This window comes from Oryx dammah, unplaced genomic scaffold (assembly GCF_014754425.2).
Source record: "Oryx dammah isolate SB20612 unplaced genomic scaffold, SCBI_Odam_1.1 HiC_scaffold_19, whole genome shotgun sequence".
Taxonomy (NCBI): Eukaryota; Metazoa; Chordata; class Mammalia; order Artiodactyla; family Bovidae; genus Oryx; species Oryx dammah.
This window is the reverse complement of record NW_024070203.1, coordinates 25,003,350-25,030,064: the sequence shown is the minus strand read 5'-3', so window position 1 is coordinate 25,030,064 and position 26,715 is coordinate 25,003,350. Positions and strand designations below refer to the sequence as shown.

At 43.8% G+C, this 26,715-nt stretch overlaps 1 long non-coding RNA gene across 1 annotated transcript; it reads left to right on the top strand.

The window, feature by feature from the left end:
• On the top strand, positions 1-25,717 carry LOC120878879. Its single transcript, XR_005724641.1, has 3 exons — positions 1-305; positions 18,874-18,995; positions 23,685-25,717. It is a non-coding gene; the product is annotated as an uncharacterized LOC120878879 (long non-coding RNA).
• The last annotated feature ends 998 nt before the right edge of the window (positions 25,718-26,715 follow it).

Genomic DNA, 26,715 nt, shown 5'->3' with positions numbered 1-26,715 from the left:
GAGTCGCACAGAGTCGGATACGACTGATGTGACTTAGCAGCAGCAGCAGCAGCTTGGTTGCCTGGTGTCTTCCCACCTGTCAGTCTTCCAAGAAGAGATGCTTCACTTCCTTTTAAAAATCTTCTTTGAACAGCCCTTTCACTTGCTACTCCAAGTATCTCTTTGGTTGACAAAACCACAAACCCAGATGGGTAATTAGAGATTGAGGGCATCAGTGGTTTGGGATTTCTTTCAGCTAATTGCTGTCCTATGTGAAAGATTGCATCAGCTGTGACAGCTGGCCTGATTAATCATCCCTCTTAGCAGTAAGTTTTCACCTTCTGTGTAGTGGGGGACTTCCAAGGCTATTTTGACTGGTGATAAATCTGAAAAGGTATTATAGATACCTCATTGGGTTGTTGTGAAAATTAAATAGGAGACAGCCATCAGGTTTTTGCCATCTGCCTCTTTACAGTAAGCATTTGATTTCAGTTAGGTATTTTAATCTTCTCAAATCTGTGTATCCGGGACCCTCACACCCTGCACTCAACTCCACTGCTCTCTGTTGCTGATGGCACAAGGCCTGCGATGGCTTCCTTTTCTCTGTACTGGTTTTAGAGGTAGAAAGGAGGATGCTGGGATGTGGATATAGTGATTCAGAAGGCTCTGCCAAGCATTAGTTCTTTGCTGGCTGGGGCAATGAGCTCTGGAACACACTGCAAGGTCTAAATGGGCTTTTATTTTGGGTACAACGAGTTATGTTCTCATTTCTACCAGTGTAACAAGGATTGCTACCTTGACTATTTAAACTGAGGTGGGAGGGGTGCATGGGCTGGGAGCAGAATGGGGAATTAGATGTTCTTATATATTGCTCTTAGAGTTCTTTGGAAATAAGTAATTGTAGCAGGATTTCTTTCTTTCTTTCTTTCTTTTTTTTTTTTTTTCCAGGCTCATAAGGCCAAGTACAAACCCGGAGAAGGAGGAAGTTAGTTCATATTCTTGCTTTATTCTAAGGGCAAACAGATCCACTGACCTGTTCCCAAGGGCTCATTTTCCATCTCTCTTGGGCTCATCGGAGTGGACGGTGAGTCTACAAAGGCCGACAGCGAGGAATGCTGCTGAGAGCTTCCATTTCAGGTCCCTGCCTTTTTCTATGGAACACGTCCTGGTTCCCTGACCAGTGTGTTGGTAGTGGAGGCGGCCTGCTGGGCCATACAGGGGAGCTGCGGGGGGTGTCCAAGTTCACATGTCCTGCATTCCAGGCGAATGTTTTTGACATTGAGCAATAGCATAGCTCTGCCAGGTTTGGGTCTGTCGGATTGGAATGTAACCTAGAAGGAAAGTCCCGGAGTGATTCAAATGTTCACCTCCCTGCAACCTTTTCTTTTTTTTTTTTTAAATTCCTTTTAATTCTCCGATGACAAACGCAACCCAGCACTCTCACCGGCCCACAGCACTTGTTGGTGCTGATAAGTCCGGCTTCCCAAGAGATAGGAATGCAAATCCGAATATTTTGTTGAGTCATGTGTACTCTGCGGCTCTTTCCCAAACATTGCATCAGACCCGTCACTGGCAGCTCCCAGGACTCTGCTGGATGACATTGGAGGTCCAGGAAAAGCTCTGCTCATTTCTCGAAAAAATAAAAGGCCTCTCACTCTCTCCATCTAACGGGTTGTAACATCCTGTTCTTAAGAAAGCCGAACCCCTGGAGGGAGCAGAGGCACAACCGGTTTTGTAGATAAGTTTGAAAAATAGGGCTCTTGGCTTTTCCCACCCACTCCCGTCTCTTAGCAACAGGACAGCTGATGGTATCCACCCAGGGGAAAAAAAAAAAAAACACAGAACATGTGGGGGAGCCTGTCTGCATTCTTGACTGCAGTCTGATTTTTTTAAACCTTCCTGCATTCTTGGGTGTGGAGACCCAGGAGTCACGTCAAGAAAGCATTCCCCTGCCCTTCTTGTGACCCTGCAAATGAGCGGATAGAAGACAATCTCAGAAGGAGATGGACGTTCTTCCATGGCAAGAATCGGCTTTATCTGGGAGCGGGCACTTCCTTTGATTTGGGGGAGTCACTGTTTGAAAACTTGAGCACATTCATAGACGGAGGTAGACTGGGGTGTGGCTTTGGAGAGAGCCCTGGACTGGTGGGATGTGAGTCCAGTGCCCCCAGCAATTCCTACCTTGGGAGCCCTGGCAGGAAATCTCTGCTGCTCTCCCTGTTGGCTTTCTCAGCTGCAGAGTAAGGGCATTGAATGGACATTCTCTCAGGTAACTTCTAGCACTGAATCTATCATTTGAGTATACACATGTGCGAGTGTACAGGTACATAAACTTTCTGTTGTATCATGCACCCATCTGACTTTCTCTTTCTCTTGAGCTTTAGTGTTATTAAGTGTTAAGTGAAAGAGCAAGAATGTGAGGCCAGGTCAAGCCAAGCCTGAAACCCATATTTTTAATCACAGCCCTAATCACAGCCCTATATTTAGGTTCGGAGAAGGCAATGGCAACCCACTCCAGTACTCTTGCCTGGAAAATCCCATGGATGGAGGAGCCTGGAAGGCTGCAGTCCATGGGGTCGCTAAAGTCAGACATGACTGAGCAACTTCACTTTCACTTTTCACTTTCATGCATTGGAGAAGGCAATGGCAACCAACTCCAGTGTTCTTGCCTGGAGGATCCCAGGGACAGGGGAGACTGGTGGGCTGCTGTCTATGGGGTCACACAGAGTCGGACACGACTGAAGTGACTTAGCAATACTTAGGTTATGCACACAGAGGTGCCATGCGGTTGGTATGTTATGTAATATCTTGTGACCTTTCTGTCTGTATCTATGAGTCCGTGGGAACAGAACTGGGATGTTGCAGAGGATTTAGGCTTTCATGGCCAGAGGGATCTGGCTTCAGATTCCTGCTCCATCTCTTAATAGTTTTGTGGCCTTGGGATTCTTGACTGTGACATGAGAGTAACAAATCCTGTGTGACCAGGTTGCTCTGAGGATCAGGTAAAATGATGTCTTTAAAACTCCTGGCCCAGTGCCTGCTACATGGAAAGTGCTCAGTGAAAAGGGGATTGAGGTTGAAATATGGATTGATTATAGGTTTCTTGGTGATAGAAACTTACTTTAATTACTATATAACCCCAATATATTTTGTGGCACACAGGAGACAATTATGTTTGCTGAGCCAAAGAGATCTCTCTCTGTCTCTCTCTATCACACACACACACACACACACCCCTGCACACACACCCAAAAATGATGAGTTTTATGACTTCATGTTGCTGGAACTTTTTGGTAGGGCTCTGCATTTTAGAGCACTAAATCATAGCTAAGATAACCAATATGATTTAGTTGCAGTTGGCTGTTTATCACACAACTTGAATGTTCTTCAATCATTTTCAAATATGAGCAGTTGCTTTTCGAAGTACTTTTTTAAAAGCCAGATATTGTAAGGGTGTCTTTCTCTCTTTCTGCCTCTCGCTTGGTTTCTGTCTCTCTCTTTCTTTTCTATTGAGCTCTTCCTAAGTAGCAGGCACTGTGCCCGTTGTTTTACATTCATTATTTCAACTTTACTTGTAATGACTCTGCCAAATAGGTTTTGTTATTCCCATTTCACAGCTGAGGATCTTGAAGCTCAGAAAGTGTGAGTCATCCAAGACCACTCTTAAGACCACAACTCTCAAGCGGCAGAGAAAAAGTTTGAATAGAGATCCCTCTGACTATTAAAATGGGGAGAAGAGAGATCAATTCATATTTTGTCTTCGTTATAAAGCCCACTCCCTTGGGAAAAAAGCCATCTATTCCCTTATTAATACTAGGGAACTCCAAGCAGACACTGTACCTGGCTGTGCTAACTCCATTATATATTATCTTATTTAATGCTATTCACAATGCTGAAAGGCTAATCCTTTGTTATTAGACCTAAATATCAGAGGAGGTAATTATTGAGCTGCAGATAGATTCAGTCAGTTCAGTTCAGTCACTCAGTTGTGTCTGACTCTTTGTGATCCCATGGACTGTGGCACTCCAGGCCTCCCTGTCCATCACCAACTCCCAGAGCCTGTTCAAACTCATGTCCATTGAGTCGGTGATGCCATCCAACCATCTCATCCTCTGTCATCCCCTTCTCCTCCTACCTTCAATCTTTCCCAGCATCAGGGTTTTTTCCAATGAGTCAGTGCTTCACATCGGGTGGCCAAAGTATCGAAGTTTCAACTTTAACATCAGTCCTTCCAGTGAATATTCAGGGTTGATTTCCTTTAGGATGGACTGGTTTGATCTCCTTGCAGCACAAGGGGCTCTCAAGAGTCTTCTCCTAAGCCCAAGTAACCCAGGATACACTTGGCATAACTGGGAATTTAACTTAAGTAGTCTGACTCCAGAGTAAACTCTTCTGACAAGCTCATCTACTGGTTTTGTTAGTGTCCATGAGGGCAAGTGGTCTCCATTACTCTTATTACATTATTACAGCTTCTGTAGAACTTAACTTCTGTTCTTTTAGTTGATGCCCATCACCAACTTCTCCTTATTCCTGAGAATAAACAGTGGACAGTGAGGGAATGGAAGCTTTAGAATGATAGACTTATAGATTTACAATACTGAAAGATTTAAGAGATCACCAAACTCAGTGGCTTCTAACCATGGGGCATGAGCTGTTTGGCGGTGGTCCAGAGGATCTTCCTGACCCAGGGATTGAACCCAGGTCTTCTGCATTGCAGACAGGTTCTTTATTGGCTGAGCCACCAGGTAATTCATGATCAATATTTACAAAGTGAGATGAATAGAATGGAAAATATAGACTGTATTGCACTGAGGGTAAAATAATGTTGAGAAACAATTGATTTACTGATCTGTGTGAACCTGTGTTCTGGGTCATTGTGTAAAATACATTACTTATTGAGGGTCATGCTTGTCATACTTTGAAAACACTGGTTTCATCCAGTGGTTTTTGAATTTTGTTCCAAGGAGCCCTCAGATACTTTAATGGAGATGAGAGAAGTTGAGTAGGAAGAGCTTCAAGAATATCACTCTTACAGCTAAAGTAGTCCCATGTTTACCTGTTTTTCATGTTGAATTTTCATATAATAGTTTATCTTTTTTAAAAAGTACTCTAGAATCAGTCCTGGGTGTTCTTTGGAAGGACTGATGCTAAAGCTGAAACTCCAATACTCTGGCCACCTCATGCGAAGAGTTGACTCATTGGAAAAGACTCTGATGCTGGGAGGGATTGGGGGCAGGAGGAGAAGGGGACGACAGAGGATGAGATGGCTGGATGGCATCACTGACTCGATGGACAAAAATTTGGGTGAACTCCGGGAGTTGGTGATGGACAGGGAGGTCTGACATGCTGCTATTCATGGGGTCGCAAAGAGTCAGACATGACTGAGCGACTGAACTGAACTGAACTGAAAAAAACAATTGAAGAGGCACTGATTAACCATTGGAACTGTATTGATTCATCCTTGTGTGACTTCACATGATTACCAAGTACGATATGCACAGCCAATGAGATGGCTGCCACGGAAATATACAGCAAGATTAGAAAATATGATCTTCCCTGTCTTGAACTTGTAAGAACCAATTGTTATGACAACAACTATTTCTTACACCAGGTATGGTAAAGGAGTACATGATGATGATATTCAGAATTTGGTGGGTTCTTCAAGGTGGCTCAGATGGTAAAGAATCTGCCTGCAATGCAGGAGACCCAGGTTCGATCCCTGGGTAAGGAATATCCCTGGGAGAAGGGAATGGAAACCCATCCAGTATTCTTGCCAGGAGAGTTCCATGGACAGAGGAACCTGGTAGGCTACAGTCCATGGGTCACAAAGAATTGGATACGACTGACTGACTAACATTTTCTCTTTTTGAAAAGTTATACAAAGGATTGTTACAAGAATGGTTATGGAAGGATAGAAACTGTCTAAAGCAATGGAGATGAAATAGAAAAAAAAAGGGATTATACTTTGGTTCAGATCATCAGCATGAATACAACTGCAATATGAATTTACTTGATAACAGATGACTCCAAGTCTGAACTTGTTAACTGATTTCTAACTCTGTAAGTCAGTACAGTAGTGCCATGTGGACCAAAACCTAAGGTCAGCTTGCCTACATATCATGTGTTCATGGACATATGGTATAGAGGACCCCTGTAAAGAGAAATTGCTTACCCATGGCCAAAGTACTTTGCAGCTTTCCCCATGTTAGATAAAGTCTCTTTCCCTTCTTCTTGATTTTGGTGGACCCTATGATTTACCTTGGCCAATAGAATGTGGCCAAAGTGATGTGCCATCTGGAACCTACTCCTCAGGCATGCTGCCTACACAATTTGGAACCCCTGGAGCTCCGATACAGGCATGTGAATAACTCTTGATTATCCTTCTGGAGGAAGGCAACATAAGAGAGACCTCAGTTGTCCTAACCAAGGTCATCCAGGACCAACCAACCTCTAGCCCATCTGCCAGCTGATGGCAGACATGTGAATGAGCCCAGATACATTCAACCACATTCAGCGCAGACCAGAAGAATTGCCTAGCTGACCACTGCAAGAATGAGCTACTAGTAGTTTTTGAAGTGTTTTGTTAAGCAACAAATTCTTGCAGATGCACCCACTCTTCTGCTCTGGCAAATCCATGCTGGAAGACGCACCATAGCCACATCTGATTGCGATCAACATTAGTTAGAGATGTTAACACACTAGGATTTGCACAGGTTGGAGCAAAGAGAGGGTTTCTGAGGACGTACCAAATAAGGAATGAGGAAGCTTAATCTGGAAAGTAAGGGTATTTGTAGGAACATATGCTCTACCTTCTGAGATTTGACATTAGTGGGAGAAGTGGGATGAATTCTTTTTAACGTCTGTGGTTGCGATTTTTATCCCACTGCATCTATTCTTGCAGTCGCCTTATGGTGGGCAGGGTGTTTGTTCTCCTGAGCACTATCTTTGAGCTTGGGTTTGGATGTGTAACTTGTTTTGGCCAATGCAATGGAGGCAGAAGTTATAGTGTGCCCCTGGAGGACTCAGTTTTCTGTACTTCTGTTATCACTACCAGAACAGAATGCTGCTGGCCCACTGGTCCCAGAGGAAGACGAAAGTCATGTGAAACAGAGCCACCTGGAGCCTGCAATACAGTCTTTCTGGGAGACCCATATATTCATAAATGAAAGATGAATGCTTACTCATATGCTGCTATGGCTTCCTATTGATTTTTACCCAGGCATAGGTGACCAGAGAGACTTCTGAGATTAAAACTAGAATCAAGGAATGGCTGCACTGGGGAAGCAGTCTTCCATTGCATTTAAAGATGGGTATCTTTGCTGAGGAAAATGAACCTTTCCAAAGTGAAACACATGGTTATATTAGAAGTCTCCTATCCATGGGCTATTCAATCATCAGGAAACTGTACATGGTCTTCTTAGTTGGAATGGGAATCAGATTTTCTCTCAGAGTGACTAAGATGCTAAGCAGTTTGGGAAATGACTAGCTGGTCGTTTCATCTATGTTTCAGCAGAGAGGGAGGACCAGCAGGAGGGTAAGCATGTGTGTGTGTGTGTTCGGAGAAAGTGTAAGTTAGGAGCAGCAGTTGGTGTGGGAAGCTGCAAATGCCCCACCAAGATGTTGACCTTTGATTCAAACCGGAAGCTTGAAGACCTTGTTTTTCAACCGAGAGCCCCTCCTGCTTATATCCAAAGATCCAGTTTAAGTCCAGTTTTCTCTCTGGGAAATTTTCCTGGCCTTCCTAGTCTTCAGAGACCAACTTATCTCTGAGCTCTTCATCTTGATGTAGTTCATATGCTGTCTTAGCTTTTTCCTTGACTTTTTCAGGCTAAGATGGTAGATTTCCATGTGCTCACATAGTGTTTCCTCAAATTAAAGAGCTTGCTACTCTGTGCTATGGTCTTGTATCTTTCTTTAAAGCCATGTGTCGGTTGAAGTAAAGAATTTGGCTTATCCATTCTGGTGCCCCCCTCTATGTACCATGGTGCCTGGCACACTCTAGGGCCTCAGTAAATACTTCTTGGATGAATGGATGTAGATTCCTTTCATCTTTTTGACAAACTGAACTCCTGAAAGGCAGTTGGTATTTACATTTCCATAGTGCTTCAAGGTCTGTGCATTTATTCATTCAACAAATATTTGATGAATGAGCCTTATCCTGACTTACAAAGCCTTGTGCCATCTGGCTCCTATCCATCTCTTTGACATTATTTTGTGTGGCTCTAACCCTCATTCATTCACCTGTTCAAGCCATACTGGGCTTTTCTTCTGTTCTTTGTATTCTTAAAGCTCCTTCCCATCTCAGAACTTTTGCAGTCTTTTTGGTCGCAGTCTCTACCCATTGCTCTTCTATGACCCCCTCCTTCTTGTCATTCGGTTCTAGCTTAAAGTTCTCCTTCAGGAGTCCTATCCTGAGTGTCCAATCAATGATACCACCTGCCTGTCTATCACATTCTTCAGTCCCAGGTCCCTACATGACATTCAACTCTTTCTGATAAATAATCTCATCGCTTCCTTCCTTCCTTATTTGCTTGATTGATTGTCTCTCTTCCAAAATATATCCAAAATATAAACTTCATAATAATAGGTACTTAAAAAATTTTTACTTCTCTATTCCTAGTGTCTGATAACTATGTCTTGAATGGATGAATGAATGAATATGGGTTCAGCCCTGAACTGTGTTGCAAATTTAATGGAAAGAGGACTGATAATTTTCTAGTTTTGCTGAATGAATGATCAAAGTACACGTGGTACAGCAGAAAAACCAAAACCAAGCCAATGAACGCTAAACAGAAAACACGGGCTTGCATGAAGCCCACTGATGCACTGATGCCTCAGCTTCCTCTGTGAGATGAGGATAATGACACCTGGCTCGTCACGAGCCTTAAGTGAGAGAAGGAAGGGATGGCACCCAGCATCATGCCTGGTGTACAGCAGGTGCCCCACGAGTGGTGTTCTCCACCCTCCCCCTCTGATGAGGCAAATAAAATGCACTGGACAGCTTATATTGGTCTACCTAGACGATCCACTCCAGAGAACTGAACTTCGATTCCAAACATGGCTCCTAGGCTTAAAATCAATTCTGAAAATGTTGCTGGTGTTCCAGTGTCGACAGTGGAGGTGGAGCTGATTATCGTTCATCTGTGAACCACGTACTTTGAGTCTTTGAAAGCCTTGGTGAACCCGGGAGGTCTCATTAGTTGCTGTTCTAGGGCAGTGTGATGTGGAACTATGTGATAATTGGCCGTAAGCCACTGAAAAAGCCCAAAGAGCCAGGAAATGATGTAGACGGGGCTGATCATCAGCAGAGGTGCTGTTGATAACTGCTGGTGTTGCCTGACATGCCATCCTTGGAGAATTACTCCTTTAGCTTAAATCGTTGCCCGATTAAAAACAACAATTTCAGCAGTCACTAGCATCTTAGTAAGAGTTTGCTGCATAACATAGTTCCATTCTATTAATAGGCCTTTATATAGATCTCATTCAATTCTCACATCTAAAACAGTGGTGGTGTTGAGTGACCAGGGTTAAGGCAGTTGAGTCTGCATCTTGGGGTAGTTCTTTCTAGAGGCTGGGTGGCTGAGTGTCTGGGGTGTCAGGTCCCATGGAAACCCTGGAGATGGGGCAAGTTTGGCCAGGGCAGGGACAAGGGCAAGGACGATTACACAACAGAGCTCCCAAAGTGAACTCATATTTGTTTCCAGCCTGTTTTTCCTCTCCCCACTCCACCTACACAGATGTGCTCTTTAAATATTTATTTGCCCACCTTTGCTGTGTGTGGTAGACTTGATCCCTTTGAAGGTGTTTACTAATTAGATCAGGCTAGGAAGTTGGGCAACTTCAGATGTATTTGTCCTGTGTAAGGTAGACCCCAGGCACAAGACCCCTGAATAGCTCCAGGGAAGTCAGTTGCTCGCTGATCTCCCCTACCCCAACCTCCACCCCCTGCCTACTTTCTTTATTGGAGGAAGTCCTAATGATTGCTCAATTAAGCTAAATGACACTGGCTCTTTTTCTGCCATTAGCTCCTGACACAATTCTGAGACAGACATCAGAGAGCGTGGAGCCAGAAGGCTAAATGCTCTTAGCGAGCACAATTATGGATCAGTTGCATGCTGGGCTCAATTTGACACCATCCACATGCAGCTCTTACTCAGTGACACAGCATCCAGGCCACACGTATTGACTCGCATCTGATCTTGGCTTGAAAGGAAAAATCACTGCTGCAGGAATTCAAGTTCTACAGACCCTCAGGTCACTGGCCTCAAATATTTAAAAATAATATTTGCTTCAGGAGAATTTGTGCTCATGCATGAGTGGATGTGTCTGAGGGGATGTGAGCAGGGCGTGTGTGTATGTTTGGGCATATATATCCAGTTGAAAGAGTTTTAGAAGAGATGATGCATGTGGTGAGTGGGACAAGTCTATTGTACTGGGTCTAAAGGCATCCTTGGTTTGTGGTTCAGGTTTATTTGATGTCTTTCAGCCACTTTGGCTATTGTCACTGTTCTGATAGTCAGAGAGAGGTGCACAGCTGATGATGACCATGGGGGATGTCCATCTGTGTTCTCAGGGGATCTGCTAAGAGATTCTTGCCTTGAACATCTTAGCTTGTTTCAACGGTGAGATCAAAGCACTTCCCACTTTCAGATCAGTGGCAAGAAGCCTGAAAATATGCTGGGATCGATGCCTGTCAACCTGTGACAAAGATGTAGGTGTCCCTGGGCTTTGCTTGCCCTGGCCCTCCTCTCTGTTCTGCGGACTCTTGCATACATGTCTGTCACAGTCCAGAATCCGGTTTCTTGGTATGTTCACTGGGAGGCTGAGAGCACCTTAGCCTTGTAACCTCAGCACCTCACTCTATTCCTGGGTCAGCAATGTGTATCAGATGAACCAAATAGGCACATTTCATAGGGAGATGTAGGCTTCCTCCTGATATTACTAAAGAATAAAATGGAGAGCAGAGCCCCCAAAATGAGCATTGGATGGAGAATCTTGGGTGGGCAGGGTGGTGCAGGGCAGGCCAGTGTCCACCTGTCCCTGTGAGATTTGACTTTACATTTGGGGGTGGGGTGGCTTCCCTTTTAATCCTTGTGCTACCCTCAGATTGTGTGCGTGCTAAGTTGCTTCAGTTGTGTCTGACTCTTTCCAACTTTATTCGCTGTAGCTCACCAGGCTCCTCTGTCCATGGGATTCTCCAGGCAAGAATACTGGAGTGGGTTGCCATCTCTCCAGGGGATCTTCCTGACCCAGGGATCAAACCCATATCTCTAATGTCTCCTGCTTTGGTGGGCAAGTTCTTTTCCACTAGTGCCACCTGGGAAGCCTGTAATAATAGCTGACTCATTGGGAAAGACACCAGTGCTGGGGAAGATCGAAGGCAAAAGGAGAAGGGGGCAGCAGAGGATGAGATGATTAGATAGCATCATCAACTCAATAGGCATGAATTTGAGCAAACTGCAGGAGAGAGTGAAGAACAGGGAAACCTAGCGCTAGTTCATGGGGTTGCAAAGAGTCAGACGGGACTTAGCGACTGAACAGGAACGACACCATCAGTTTGGCCTCCAGCTCATTCTGTTTCTTGATGCAACACTTTGGTTTGAATAGGGATAAATCTCCTTCTTGTGATTGTGTCCTTTGGGAATAGAGCTTAGTATTTAGAGCTTCTAGGGCCATACTCAGAGAAGGCAATGGCACCCCACTCCAGTACTCTTGCCTGGAAAATCTCGGACGGAGAAGCCTGGTGGGCTGCAGTCCATGGGGTTGCGAAGAGTCGGACATGACTGAATGACTTCACTTTCACCTTTCACTTTCATGCGTTGGAGAAGGAAATGACGACCCACTCCGGTGTTCTTGCCTGGAGAATCCCAGGGACAGAGGCGCCTAGTGGGCTGCCGTCTATGGGATCGCACAGAGTTGGACACGGCTGAAGCGACTTAGCAGCAGCAGGGCCATACTACCTGAATCTGAATCCCATCCCCACCATGAACACGCTGTGTGACCTTGTGACTTTACTTGTCTCTCCGTAGCCCTTCATCAGTTTCCTCAGTGGTGAAGTGGAGGGAATACCATTCTTTCTTTTTATTTTCCTTTTGGCTTGTGGGATCTTAGTTCCCCAAGCAAGGACTGAACCTGAGCCTATTCAGTGAGAGCATGTCCTCCTAACCACTGGATTCCAGGGAATTCCTGATACTGTTATTTCTAAAGGTTCTTACGAGGATCACAAGAGACTCTAAGTAGAGTCTTAGGAGACTATCTGGCTTCACGTAAATGCTCACATGGTTTAGTAGCTAAGTCGTGTCCAACTCTTGTGACACCATGGACTGTAGCCCACCGGGCTCCTCTGTCCAAGGATTTTCCAGGCAAGAATACTGGAGTGGGTTGTCATTTCCTTCTCCAAGTGCTCAGGAATGGTAGCTATTCCTTCCTGCGACACAGGGATACTCCCTCCCATGTCACCTGTAGCTGTGGGGAGCACCGGGTACTAGACACAAAGCACCTGGCCCTGTAAATATAGTGATTAGTATTGCTAATATTGATTCCCCAGAACAGATCAAAAATAGAAAAGAGCTTACCACCTCCTTAGGGACTGCACAGAGAAAATCCGGCACTGGGAGCACCTGGACATTCTTCTTCCTTAACTGTTCACTCTCTAGGGTTACGAGTCTTAAAAACTTTTGAGGACTGTGTCCCAGAGACAAAAGACCCAAGGAGGAAATTTTTCCTTTTATTACTTGATTTCCAAGAGGTGCCCTTTTTGTCCCTCTGGAAAATGGATGGCAGGCAGGATGGCACCCACTTCAGAAAAAAAAAAAAAAAAACCCTCTCTCTTCTGTTCAGGGGCTTTAGAGTTACATAACTTTAGATATTCCAAATCTTAGGGCAGTGCCATTACTGTGGGTACCAGGCTATCCCGGTATCGTCATGCCATAGCTTTTTTTTTTTTTAACTATACTCATAATATATGCACTTAGGAATAGAGGACTATTTCAACATGCTGTATTTTTGAATAAAAATGCAATATGACTCCAACTATTATTTTGAAATCTTTTTTCTCCACTTAAAAATATATCATAAACTTCCTGCCAGATCAGTGAAAAGACTTTTATATCATTTTGAATGAGCACTGAATATTATATAGTATGAACACACCACAGTGTTCTTATGTGGCTCAGTGGTAAAGAATCTGCCTGCCATGCAGGTGACACAGGAGACTCGGGTTCCATCCCTGGGTCGGGAAGATCCCCTGGAGAAGGGAATGGCAACCCACTCCAGTATTCTTGCCTGGAGAATCCCATGGACGGAGGAGCCTGGTGGGCTGCAGTCCATGGGGCTGCAAAGAGTCGGAGACAACTTAGCACATGAATATACCACAGTGTGTTTAACAAATGCCTGTCTATAGATGTACGGGTTGTTTCACAGGGGCCCTCATTAAAAATGACTCTGAAATGAACATTCTTTTCCTTTAAAATTTTTGCATCTAATTTTTAGTATGGATTAAATCACTAGTAGTGGCATGTCTGGTTTAAGGGGCATGTACTTTATCACACTTTTGATAAATACTGCCTAGTTGTCCTTTTAAAAAAAGGCTTTACCAAGTTCTTCACCAAATAATAGGGCTTCCTTGGTGGCTCAGTGGTAAACTGCAGGGAAGGCGGGCTTGATCCCTAGGAAGATCCCCTGGAAAAGGAAATGGCAACCCACCAGAAAAGGACGGAGAGGCCTGGGGGCTACAGTCTACGGGGTCACAAAAAGGGTCAGACATGACTTAGTGACTGAACAACAGCAACCAGCTGTTTGTGGTGTTAAATTCAAGCACGTTTTTCAGCTTAGTTTCTAAGTCACTGGTGGAGGGTAACTCAGGATCATTTCCTGCTCGTCGGCAGAACCTGGTGAGTATGAATGAATCATGACAAGGCCTCCCAAGTCCTAGCAGACACAGAAAGGAATTTGAGCAACCTTTCTGTTGAAACTTTCTTAGAGAAGGGATGGCAACAACTGGTCTTTGTGAAGGCGACTGCAGCTGACAGCCTTTGTAATTCACTGTGTCTTGTAAAGCTTTTATGAAATCTCTGTCATCCCCATGGTAAGAAGGATGTTGATCACAAGGAATACACCATCTATGACTTCTCCCAGGTTTCTGATCCTTCCAAGGAGGGAAAGGTAATGTTTTGGGGGCTCTTCCCAAGAAACCAAATTGCTGAAGTTATGGGACTTGTTCCCAGTGGTCAGATCTTGTTTGATGAGAATTACTGTAGTTTTATGTTATTCTATATTGACTTCCCTGCTGGCTCAGATGGTAAAGCATCTGCCTACAATGCAGGAGACCGGGGTTCAATCCCTGGGTTGGGAAGATCCTCTGGAGAAGGCAATGGCACCCCACTCCAGTACTCTTGCCTGGAAAATCCCATGGACGGAGGAGTGTGGTAGGCTACAGTTCATGGGGTCGCAAAGAGTCAGACATGACTGAGTGACTTCACTTTCTTTCTTATGTCATTCTGGGGCTTATAGGCTTGGGTGAGAACTCCCTGACATCTGTTGGAATTTGATGACTGAATGGCACAGAGAGGAGAAATGGGGAAGGCAGATGTTTATTGACTCAACACAGACTTGTTAAAAAAATATCAGCTACATATATAAAATCTCTTTGCATTAAAAAAAATTACTAACTCTCAGCAGAGAAAATGATTATCACTCACTGCTATTTCTCCTAGGTAAGCAGATGATTATACATACCTATGTCAAAGAGAAAAGTTCAGCATAGGTTCAAATATGGGTCCCTGCAAGGCACAGCCTACCGTGTATTTTCCGACATCTACTGACAAGTCTTCCTAGGATTTCATCTTTCTCTCTATTTTTCTCTTCACCTACTTTCTTTTTTTTCCATATGGGAAAATAGAAACAAAGAAAACAACAAAACCAACCAGGATTTAGAATCAGTTTTCCTGGAGTCAAGTCTCCAAGCCTCATTTTGCCATCAGCAAAGTGGGCATAAGGGGATCACAGGTAAGTTGAATATCAACTACCCAGTTACCAGAAAGCTGAAACATGAGCTCTAAAGCTTAGCATGTGTTCACTTTCATATGTTTTACTTTCTGCTTTTAGAGATTCTGCTTCTCCTGTCCTTCTTCTGACTCCGTCTCTGCTCTTCCAGAGACATGTATAGGCGTATTTAGCTCTGCTGGTAGAATTATGGGTTCTTGAATTTTGATGTTATTTGAGACTCCCTGCCCTTCTCTTCTTGGTGTAAACTACTGCTCAGGAAATAATGCTAGAATCAGAATAAGCCTCTTTTTCTTTTATGACGTCTTTTTCACTGCTTCCAAACTTTCCATATAGCTTTTCTATCTCTACCTATATCATTAGGCTGCTATTGTCATAAGTGGTGTTTTTGATTTTTTTTCTCTTTCTTTCCTTGTCAGCACATCCTATACAAGGTATTCTTTCACTTCTTCACTTAGGAAACATGTATCAAATACATGGTTCTGAGCACTGTAGTTGGTGCTGGACTTGTCCCCTGACCAGTTCAAATGCCTCCTTCAGATTCCATTCGCTTTTACTATAAATGCCAAGCTCCTTTACCTCGGATTCAAAATTGCTTATATACTTACTGCAGCATCTTTTAAAAATTATCTCACTCCATAATATTATCACCTCTCAGCTCTGGCTGGAACAAGCTCTCTCTCTGCCTTTGCATTTAGCATTATCTCTTCTAGGGATGCCATCCTATCTCTCTTTCACTTATTGAAATCTAACCTTCAGTGGAGAGCTCAGATGTTAATAATTTTGTGAAACCTTCCTGAGTATCCTTCCTGGGGACCCTTGTCACTTCGTATCTGAACCAGTATAATTCAAATTATTAGTGACCTTTCTAAGCATATAGGAAGACAGTGAGATTTCAAGGTGTTTGAATGAAAACAGAGAAACATCCTGGCTTACACCTTGCATCCTCCATAGGCTCTAAAATACAGTGTCTTGGGATGTTCCTGGAGGTCCAGTGGTCTAGACTTTGTCTTCCAGTGCAGGGCGTGCAGGTTCAATCCCTGGTCGGGGAGCTAAGACCCCACGTGCCTCATGGCCAAAAAACCAAAACATAAAAGAGAAACAGTATTGTAACACATCCAATGAAGACTTTAAAACACTAAAAACACCCCACTTAAACCAGTGTACTGCTCAACACATGCTTGTCTATTTATTGTTTGAATCATATAAAACACACACACCAGAAATAATGCACTGTTGGAATTATCCCAACATTTTATTACTTTTCTCTCATTTTGGGGGATGATGTCAGATGTTGTTAGTTCAGACTCCTATCAAAAGTATCTTCTGCAACTTGGTTGCCACAGCTCCTTAATTCCTCTTCCATCAAAGACTTCTTGCTTGGAAATTCATATTATCTGGTCTTGCCTGGAGATCTTGGTATCAAGTAGAAAGAGCTGCAGTTTTGTATAGATGTCTAGGTCTGGGTTGTAATTTTAACTGTAAACTGTGTAGTCTTGGAAAAGTTGTCTTGCCTTTCTGAGTCTCAGGTCCCTCTTCTACAAAATAGAGTGAATAAGAACTATTGTAGGCCTGTTTTGAAAATCTATTGTGATAATATGTGTATATAGTACTTACTACCTTACTCAATTCATACTAGGTGCTTATTAAATTATAGATATTACTGATATAGACCATGAATGTTAGAGTGCTCCACATTTTCTAGAACATTTTGGAAGAACCATTGGATTTATAAGGATCCATACCAAACTCACGTGTGGTGGGCTCTCTTGAACTTCCTTTTAGGGAGCTGTCCAGCACCCAACCTTCTTCTCTATTGGTACATCTTTTCTGTAGTCTTGTCACAGAGTAGGGGCCTCTACCTACCACAGATCTCAGAGAGTATACACTCAACCCTCATCCTTAATCCACCAGAGCTGAGTAAACATCCAGGCCTGGGCCCATTAGATGCTTCTGAGGCCTGACTTCTCAGATTTGGGATCCCAGCTGTATGACTCTTGCTTCTGAGATTTCAAAGCTAAATGACCCCTTAGAATTCACTGACAACTAGGTCAGCTTTGATGGTTATGTTCAACTGCATTCTTTCTTTTTCCTCTAAGATTACTGTTGCATTTTCTCTTCCTTAATTATCCAGACTACTATGATCTTGTTCTCTAAGCCTCTTGTTCTTGTGAGTCTCTCATGAACTTCCAGTAAAACCTGTCCCCTCTCCCCCATTTTTCGTCTATATGCTACTTGAAACCCATCACTGTCAATGACATAACTATGCAATTCAGGCACTTCCTGTGGTGACAAAGAATCCCTGGGGCATCAGCCTGATCTTTGATCCCGTCCCTGTGATGGCCTGGTGGGCTCTTCTGCTGCCATTGTCTTTGCAGCTGGGCTTCCGTTGTTTACTTTCTGGGAATCCTGAAGATAGGAAGGATGCTGGGTTACTCTCTGGCTTAGCCATTAGCTTTCAAATCCCCTCTCTTCTGTCTTTACGGGGTGGCACTTCTTGTCTTGAATTGTCCCCATGCTCTGGTCTTTCTCCCCTGCCTTCAGAAAAGTGGCTCAGCCAATGAGCTTGGATGCCTTTTCTCTCACCACCTGAACTTGTCTAGAAAAATGGTTCTGAAGAATTTATTTACAGGGTAGCAATGGAGAAACAGACATAGAGAATAGACTTATAGACATGGGGCAAGGGGAGGAGAGGGTGAGATGTATGGAAAGAGTAACATGGAAACTTATATTACCATATGTAAAATAGATAGCAAGCAAATATGGCTCAGGAAACTCAAACAGGGGCTCTGTATCAACCTAGAGGGATGGGATGGGGAGGGAGAGGGGAAGGAGGTTCAAAAGGGAGGAGATATATGTATACCTATGGCTGATTCATGTTGAGATTTGACAGAAAACAAGAAAATTCTGTAAAGCAATTATCCTTAAATAAAAAGAAAATGTAAAAAATTAAAAACAAAGAAGATATGGGTTGATAATCTTTATGTAAGCCAGTTCATCTCCTTGTTCTTCAGTCTTCCCACCTATAAACTAGGCTAAGTAGCCATGAGGGTCAGTTTGAGGAAGAAATAAAATGACTGTCATGCTGGGATCTTTGCAAAGTAAGACTGATGTGGTGATATGAATATTTTTCACAGTAATAGTGACAATCAAATCAATGGTGAGAATATTAGGAAGGATTGGGTGGGTTTTGGGTTTTGGCTATTAACTGCTGAGAACTGTTCATTAAATAGCAGTGGCGGTGGGGGGGGCTGAGGGTTAGGGGTCAAGCTACTGTTTTTCTTAATCAAGTAGTGACCTCTTCTGGGGAGAGAAAGAGGCAAGCAGGGTCTTAACACCAAGGGACTTTTAAAAAAACATCTGCACCAAGAAAAGCAATAATAGAGTAGATGGTCCCCAGGGGGAGAATCTTTCAGGGTAGATGTTTCCTCTGTGCAACCAGGTGAGGGCAAACACTGGATGAACTGAAGCTGAGCAACATTTGCCCGGTAGCCTCGTCTGGAAGGACTCTCAAAGAGCTAATGAAACCTTGTGAATCCACTGGGTGCACTATGGTGAGACAGCTGGTCAAGCAAGCTGCCCAGATCCAGGAAGCCAACACTAACTAGCCTTTGGGGAGAATGGTTCTAAAAAGGTCCAGATGAGAATTTTTTTTTTTTTAATATCTATCTAGATAAAAAGAGAAGTACTAGTTCTGATGTAGGAAATAAGGTTCAGAGAATAGCGAGGTCTAGAAGAGCAATGAGTTTTGCCCAGTGGTCCTTCTTTGGAGGCAGGAAAGAAGTTCTTATTGAAGACTTGTCAGCTGAATTGAACATAAGGAAACCAGGAAAAGCTGTTTTGTTTTTTTTTTCTTCCAGCAAATGTCACCACATTCATTTGTTACTTCAGGCTCTTGGAAGGAGGAAGAAGGAAAACCTCCAGGAAGCCGTCTTAGCAACTCCAGTCACCACTGTTTTCCTCTGTACCGTGTGCTTAAAGGACTTAGGCTGCACAGGATGGAGGAGCATTTGGTGAGCCAGTCTGTACTGGGCAGCGTGCTGCATGGCACTCTCCTGAGGACACAGATCATGGCTTCTACTTAGACTTCTGGGTGGCAAAGTGCAGGGTTGAGGGAAATCATATTGTTCTACCCCTTCTTGAATAGGATTGGAAGAACTGACTCAGAGAGAGGAGGGAACTCATCCAAGTACAGAAATATAGGGCCAGGGCTCCCATTAGAACTACGTCTTCTGATCATTTTTTCCTTCCCATTTAGCAGTCACTGCTCTTCTCCTTCTCTCCAACACCCCACTTCATACTCAATCAGCAAGTAAAGTTAATAATATAGACATACTGGATGGCATCACTGACTCAATGGACGTGAGTCTGAGTGAACTCCAGGAGTTGGTGATGGACAGGGAGGCCTGGCGTGCTGCAATCCATGGGGTCGCAAAGAGTCGGACACGACTGAGAGACTGACCTGAACTCAACTAGATGGATTGGGCTTCTCTGGTGGCTCAGTGGTAAAGAACCCACCTGCCAATGCAGGAGACCTGGGTTGGGTAGATCCCCTGGAGAAGGAAATGGCAACCCACTCCAGTATTCTTGCCTGGGAAATCCCATGGACAGAGGCGCTTGGCAGGCTATAGTCCAAGGGGTTGCAAAGAGTCGGACATGACTGAGTGACTGAGGATGCATTAAATGGATTAATAATATGGTGTTTTTAGTCGCTAAGTCATGTCCGACTCTTAAAACCCCATGGACTGTAGCCTGCCAGGCTCCTCTGTCCATGGGATTCTCCAGGCAAGAAGGCTGGAGTGGGTTACCATTTTTTTTTTCTCCAAATAATATGGTAGCTCAAATTTATTAAACAGCTACTACATGGTAGCCCATGTTCATTCATTTATTCAGCAAATATTTATTGACTACAATGTGTTAGACACAGGGGACACAGTATTAAGTCCTCACCCATTGTAAAAATCTCAGCCACAAAGATAAAACTAAAATGATGCAATCCCTGAAGGCCAGGGATCTGCTGCTGTAAGAGAAGACGGGGCTATTAGTCCAGGAGAGCTTCTCAGTAAGTGGCCATTCTACTCATCTAGCTGCTCAGACCTAATATCTTTGGACATCTTGCCTCCTCTCACTTTCTTACACTCTACATCCTATCCACCAGCCAATCTGGTTGGCTCTGCATCTGCAATATTCCAGAATCTATTTGTCTGACCACCTCCGCTACCATCTCCCTTCTTTCAGATGTCCCCTGCCTTTTGCCTGTTTCATTGGGATGTGGTTTCTCTGCTTCCACGCTTGCCTTGTGGTCAAATCTATTCAGACAATTCCAGGTCACATACATGTTTAAGTTGTGTACAGCAGGACTTCTCAGAGGCTGTCATATGCTAATCAACATGGTGAAACGCAGAGGGAGACATAGTACATACAGCCTAGTCCAGACATATTTGGCCCCAGAAAACCTTTCTTATAGAGCATCTCACACAGCTGCAGGTCCATGGAAACCATTCTGGATAACCCAGAAAAAGTCAAGGCAGATACATTATGTAAAGTATTAATATTATCCCATGTGATGTGGGAAATGGAGCCACTCACAACCATTTGGCTGAACTGAGAGTCGGGTTGGCTGGGTTTTAGCCACAGTTAGCTTTTGCTGAGCTGTGTCACCTTGGGCAAGTCATTTGCTTTCTCCGAGCTTGGGTTCCTCATCTGTGAAATGCAGATAATAATTCCCATCCTGTCTACTTTGCCAGGCTGTTGAGAGAATCAAACAAGATAATGAACATTAAAGAAAAGCCATCCTTATCCCCTACTCCTGACTAAACTAAACCAAAACAAAACCCAGTACCACTACTGTGCTACTGTGGATGCCTAGAAAAACATTATTTCCTGTTATACCAGCTCTGCACTTAATTGTAATCAATGAGCAACAAATTAACTTTTAGTTTATTTATTTGAGTGACCAGGAATAAAACCCAGGGAGTTGCTGGCTGTTGGCTAGGCGTCAAACAAAACAAAGAATTAATTAAAGTTAAGGCTGTGGAGAGTGCCAGTTTGTGACATGTGAGGAAGTAGGCAAGAAAAGCCAGTTGCCTGGACTGCATAGTCGGAAGAATGAAAAGAGCGGGGATTGTTATAAAAGGCTTGGGAGATAAGAAAGCCTGAATGAACAACACTGTAGAGAGACTATGAAATACAGTGATGCTGATAAAGAATGAATGATCACCTCAGCTAGTGGTGGTGGCACGGTTCCCTGCAGAGTCACTGGAAGGCCCTGGGTGTGGTCCCTCAGTGAGGGTCAGTGAGGTAGTGTGGAGACTGGCGAAGTTCTGTGGGTCTTTGTGAAGTGCCTATTCAGAGGGCCTGGTTCATGCCAGGTCACCAAGCTCTGATGATGTCCCATTCCAGATCCTGGATACTGCCAGCTTCTCTTTTTCTGCAGGGCTTTTGGCAGTGATTGACCAGTGACCTTGGTCTCAGGACTCTGATCCCCCAAATTAATTCATCACATCAAGATGCATTTGTTGAGTCTAACCCTATGATGACAATGATGATAATAGTATTAAGGATGACAATAAAAAGTACAGCATCCATCTGGCAGCTTAGAAAGGAGATATCAAACCCCTCTGCTGACAGCAGAAAATGAAAATGCCCATCTTGAGATGCCTAGAAGGGAACAGAAATCACCCCTGGTGGTTATGTGCAGAAGGAGGGGTGTGTGTCAAAGATAGGAAGGGGCTGCCCCTTTTACAAAAGAGGGCTGAAAGATTTGAGTGAAGGTGTTCATTGTGAGCTCTGGGTATTTCTTAATGTCAGCCAGTAGAGCTAATTCTCTGATATTGTCATCTCCCATACCTCCATCTCAATACATACATGCATCTCCTTGTGTCTCTACACAGATATCTGTCCCTGCACAAAAGAAACTGCCTTAAGAGCCCATGGTAAAACCTCAGTGCTTTATATTTTCATGCGTGTGCTAGATCACTCAGTTGTGTTTGACTCTTTGTGGCCCTAGGGACTATAGCCTTCCAGACTCTTCTGTGCATGAGATTCTCCAGGCAAGAATACCAGAGTGGGTTGCCATGCCCTCCTCCAAGGTATCTTCCCAACCCAGGATCAAACCTGCATCTCTTACATCTCCTGCATTTGCAGGCAGGTTCTTTATCACTATTGCCACCTAACAGTTTCGTGGATAAAAGAATCATTAGAGAGTGCATCTGTCAGTTTTGCTGCATAACAAAGAACTCCCTAGTCTCCAGACCTCAGTGATTATAATAACTAAAATGTATTTTCCTTTCATTTTACATGGTGCCTACAGTCATCATCGACTTCCTTTGTGGCTCAGCTGGTAAAGAATCCAACTTCAATGCAGGAAACCTGAGTTCGATCTTCCCTGGGTTGGGAAGATCCCCTGGAGAAGGGAAAGGCTACCCACTTCAGTATTCTGGCCTGGAGAATTCCATTGACTGTATAGTCCATGGAGTCACAAAGAGTCAGACACAACTGAGCAAATTTCACTCAGTCATCATGGCCTCTGCCTGGAACTATGGGTTAACTGTAAGTGAGTTCCATAGGCTTTTTTAGGATCTGTGACTGCACTGGAAGAACAGCCCCAAGGTACAAAGGGCTAATTGGGCAGAGGCAAGAATCTAAGAAAGCAACCTCAGGTATGCAGCCACGTTAGACTTTTGCAGGGTGTGCCTCACAGTCCACTGGCCAAACAAATTCAATAGGCCAAATCTAACAATAGAATTGGGAAATTCACTTGCCCTGCAGGGAAGTTTTTTAAGGGTGTAGGTGCACAAAGCTTTTACGGAAGGATGAAGTGTAATACAGACCATCACAGGAATATTCTGAGCATGCAAATTCCAGGGCCCTTCTCCAGCTATTTTAACTTATTAATAATAGGCCTGATTAAGTAATTTAAGTAATAACAGTACTAGTAATAATAATAAAAATGATGGCTAACGTTATCTGTTTGCCTGTTATGAGCCTGAGACTGCATTAAGTACTTAAACACCTGATGCAGCTTAGCTTAATCCTACAATCTCTCTGTGAGATAAGAACAAGGATGATCTCCATTTTCCTGGAGAAGAAACAGAAGCTCAGAGGGATTCAGAAACTTCCCCAGGTCACACAGCTCATAAATGGTGGAGCGGGCATATGGATCTGTGGAGTGGAACTTCAGAGCCCCAAGTCTTTTTCAATTCCCAAATATGACCATCTGTCTCCGGCCTCAGGACCTTTGCACTTCCTTTCACCTCAGCCTGTGTAACATTTCCTCCCATTCATTCACTTCAGTTCTCAAGTTTCAAGTGGAAAGGTCACTTCCTCAGAGAGGCTCCCTGCCCTCGGCCCTTGACTGGCTCACTTTGTGGGTCTCCTAGATTTTCTGAGCCACTTCCAACCCTCTGTACTGAGGCAACTCTCTCGATGGACAGCACCACCTCCTGAGTATCACCTGGCCTCCTAACACCTCAGGTTGTCTTGGCTTTCCCCAGGGAAGGCAGGCGATGAGAAGAAGCCAGCAGACGAGTCTCTCTCCCTTCCTCCTCCTGGATGACTTGCCACGTTTCCCCTAATGGCCCATCATCTGAGCCATTGGCTATATTTTTCCCCAGACTGTTGCCAGCTTGGGTAACATCACCTCGCATCTGCTTTCCCTCTTTCTTCTCTTGCTCTTCCTCGTCTTTCTCTTGTGGCCCTAGTCTGCACCTCCCAAAAAAGCCTTCACAAATAAGCTTTAATTCAAAGGACAGAGGAACTGGCAGGCTACAGTCCATTGGGTGACAGAAGAGTCAGACACGACTCAGTGACTAAACAACAACAAGGTAAGCTTTACCGCAGGCTCTGCTGTCTTGAGAATCCAGCCTAAGGGACTCCCTCTTCTTGCCTACTCTAAACCCCTCTTTTTCTTTCTCTAATACCCTATGCTTTTCTCTCACAACTTTTCTTACACAACTAGTAATCATATATAATATATACATTAATGTGATTATCTATATAACAGCACTTTCTCTTTATATCCTGTAAGTTCCAAGAGGCAAAAATTATGCAGGGTGTTTTGTTTGTTTGTTTGTTTTTGGCCTATGACTTGCAGGATCTTAGTTCTTCAACCAGGGATTGAACGTGGGCCCCAGCAGTGACAGCACCAGCTCCTAACCACTGAACAGCCAGGGAAGTCTCAATGCAACGATGCAGTGATTTTCCTGCTTTGCTCTCTGCACCTGGCGCATGCCCGGGACAGAGCAGTTGATCAACAACTATTAATAAATGAATGTACATGTCTAGGCTTCAGTCCTCACTTTGTCTGTGCTGCTTTTTGATAGGTTACTAAAGGCTCAGTGGTGAAGAATTCACTTGCAGTGCTGGAGACTTGCAGAAGACATGGGTTCAATCCCTGGGCTGGGAAGATCCCCTGAGGAAGGACATGGCAAGCCACTCCAAAATTCTTTTCTGGAAATCCTCATGGACAGGGAAGCCTGATGGGGTACAGTCCATGGGGTTGCAGAGAATTGGACATGACTGGGTGATTGAACAACAGCAACACTTCTCTACGCTTCATTTTCCTTCCTTTTTGGAAAAATGAGACTGGGTACCTACTTCAGAGTTTCTGAGACCTAAATGTACCTAAATGTTCAATAGCTGATCGTCACTGCTGATACTGTTATACTAGACCCACAGTCAGCAATCTTTCTCTGTAAAGGGCCAGAGAGTAAAGATTTTACACTTCACAAGACAAATGATCTGTGTCACAAAGACTCAACCCATGGCATGAAAAGTGCCATAGACAATATCTAAACAAATAGGCTTGGCTGTGGTCCAATAAATGCGTATTTCCAAAAACAGGTGACAGGCCAGATTGACCGTCATCGTAGAGTCGTTGTAGCTGGTCAATCTCTGCAATAAATAGCCTGAGCAGTGTGAATCTACAAGTTTGTAGTAAGAACATCAACAGATTGCAAATGCTTGTGAACCTTCTGGGCAAAGCTTGTCTCTTCATTTCTTTCCAGTGTTAAACACGTGCAGTCTTTTCCTGGCAGTGACAGTGTGCTTTCAGGGAAATCTGTGTTCTCAGAGTTTGTGTTTGTTGATATTTCTGTAACACATGTGAGTGATAAGAGTCTTCCCACATATTTCCCCTCTGACTCCCTTTTCCCTGGTTACAGTGCACCTTCTCTACCTACCTCCAGGGCTAATCTGTGATGAGAAAACTTGGGATTTGGGAGACTGGAGCTTTACTTGTCTGCTTAGTAGAAACTTTAGTTATGTGGTAAATCTATTTAGAATAAGTGGTTTCCTAGAAAAGAAATAGATGATCAACTTGAAAAAAAAAACCTAGCCAAGTCTTGAGAAGAGGGCAAATTTTTATATATGTTAAGTATATGAAATGAGGTTAGGAGAAGGTGAGTCTCCTTTAAAGAGACCATTAGTAGTTTTTTTTTAGGACTTACTATGTGTCAGGTATGTGGGAGGGGAACCCAGACACCATGATTGCTGATTCATCCAGAACTGAGTGGACTGTAGTTACTTATAAGAAAATTGAGGTGCTATTAGCAGAAGAAGGGGGAAGGGATGTTAGAGGTTAAACACTATAGCTGATGTGGGCGAGTAGGACATGGCTCCCCACCTTAATCCTGTGAGCATCAGTTGTGCTGAAGAAAAAGGTTATTGTGAAAAGCACCTTTTCCGTCACCTGGTACAAAATAGAGCTGGAATAAAGGAATGTGACATGTTTTCATGTTTCTCTATTGTAATTATGTATAGAACATAGTGCTGTGCACATCCTGCTGCTGAGCTGATGATATACTTGCTAGACACTGATGCATGTCGCCTTTTGATGTCACTGAGGACCCATGCTCTGTATGCCTTTCTGTTCTCCCATCAGAGTTTTGGCCATGACTCTCCTCATGATTTGCAACATGTCTGCCTCAGCTCCAAGCATCATGTCTTCCTAAGACATCATCTCAGATGAGAATGAAGCAAGCAGGTGCAAAAATGGCTCCTTTCATGTATTAGGGAGGGAAAGTTTCCAAGGAGGCCTCTTGTAAAATTCCTTACATGCCACTGACCAGAAGTATGTCACATGTCCAGCCCCAGACCAACCTCTGGCAAGGGGAGTGCAGCAACCATGATGAGCTGTGAAGAACCATGATTCATCCACGGGGGCTGGAACAGGAACAGGACATGGCCTTGAGACAGGTGGTACTTCCTTTGGCATCTCTCTTTGCTTTTCATGGCTAGAGAGGGCATCTGTTTTGTTCACAATTCTTAAGCTTGATCTAAACCAGACACTCAATGAATATATTTGTTGTGGAATTAATAAATGAATGAATGAATGACCAGATTATCCTTATTTTTTTCATTTATTCATCTTGTTTCCTCATTTCTCAGAGTCTGGCAGTCTATCCCTTCTGTCTGAAGGTGACCCTTTCCTAAATTTGGTAACATGGTAAGAGATGAATCTAATGTATGACACTGTCCACTTGCAGTCTTTGGTGCGGGTTGATCACTGTGGTCAAGGAGAAGACAGGGAGGTTGAAGCCGCTAGTGCGTTCAAGGACTACATGCCCAGGCATGACCAAGACCATTCTCAGCAAAATGGGAAATCAAGATACACTGTTCCATTTCATTTTCTCTCTGGGCAGTTTCTTATGGCTTTTCAAGCTCCTTTAATACAATGTGAATAAAATCACAGCGATCTGCAGAAAATATTAAAGAGAAATGGTTTGAAATCTC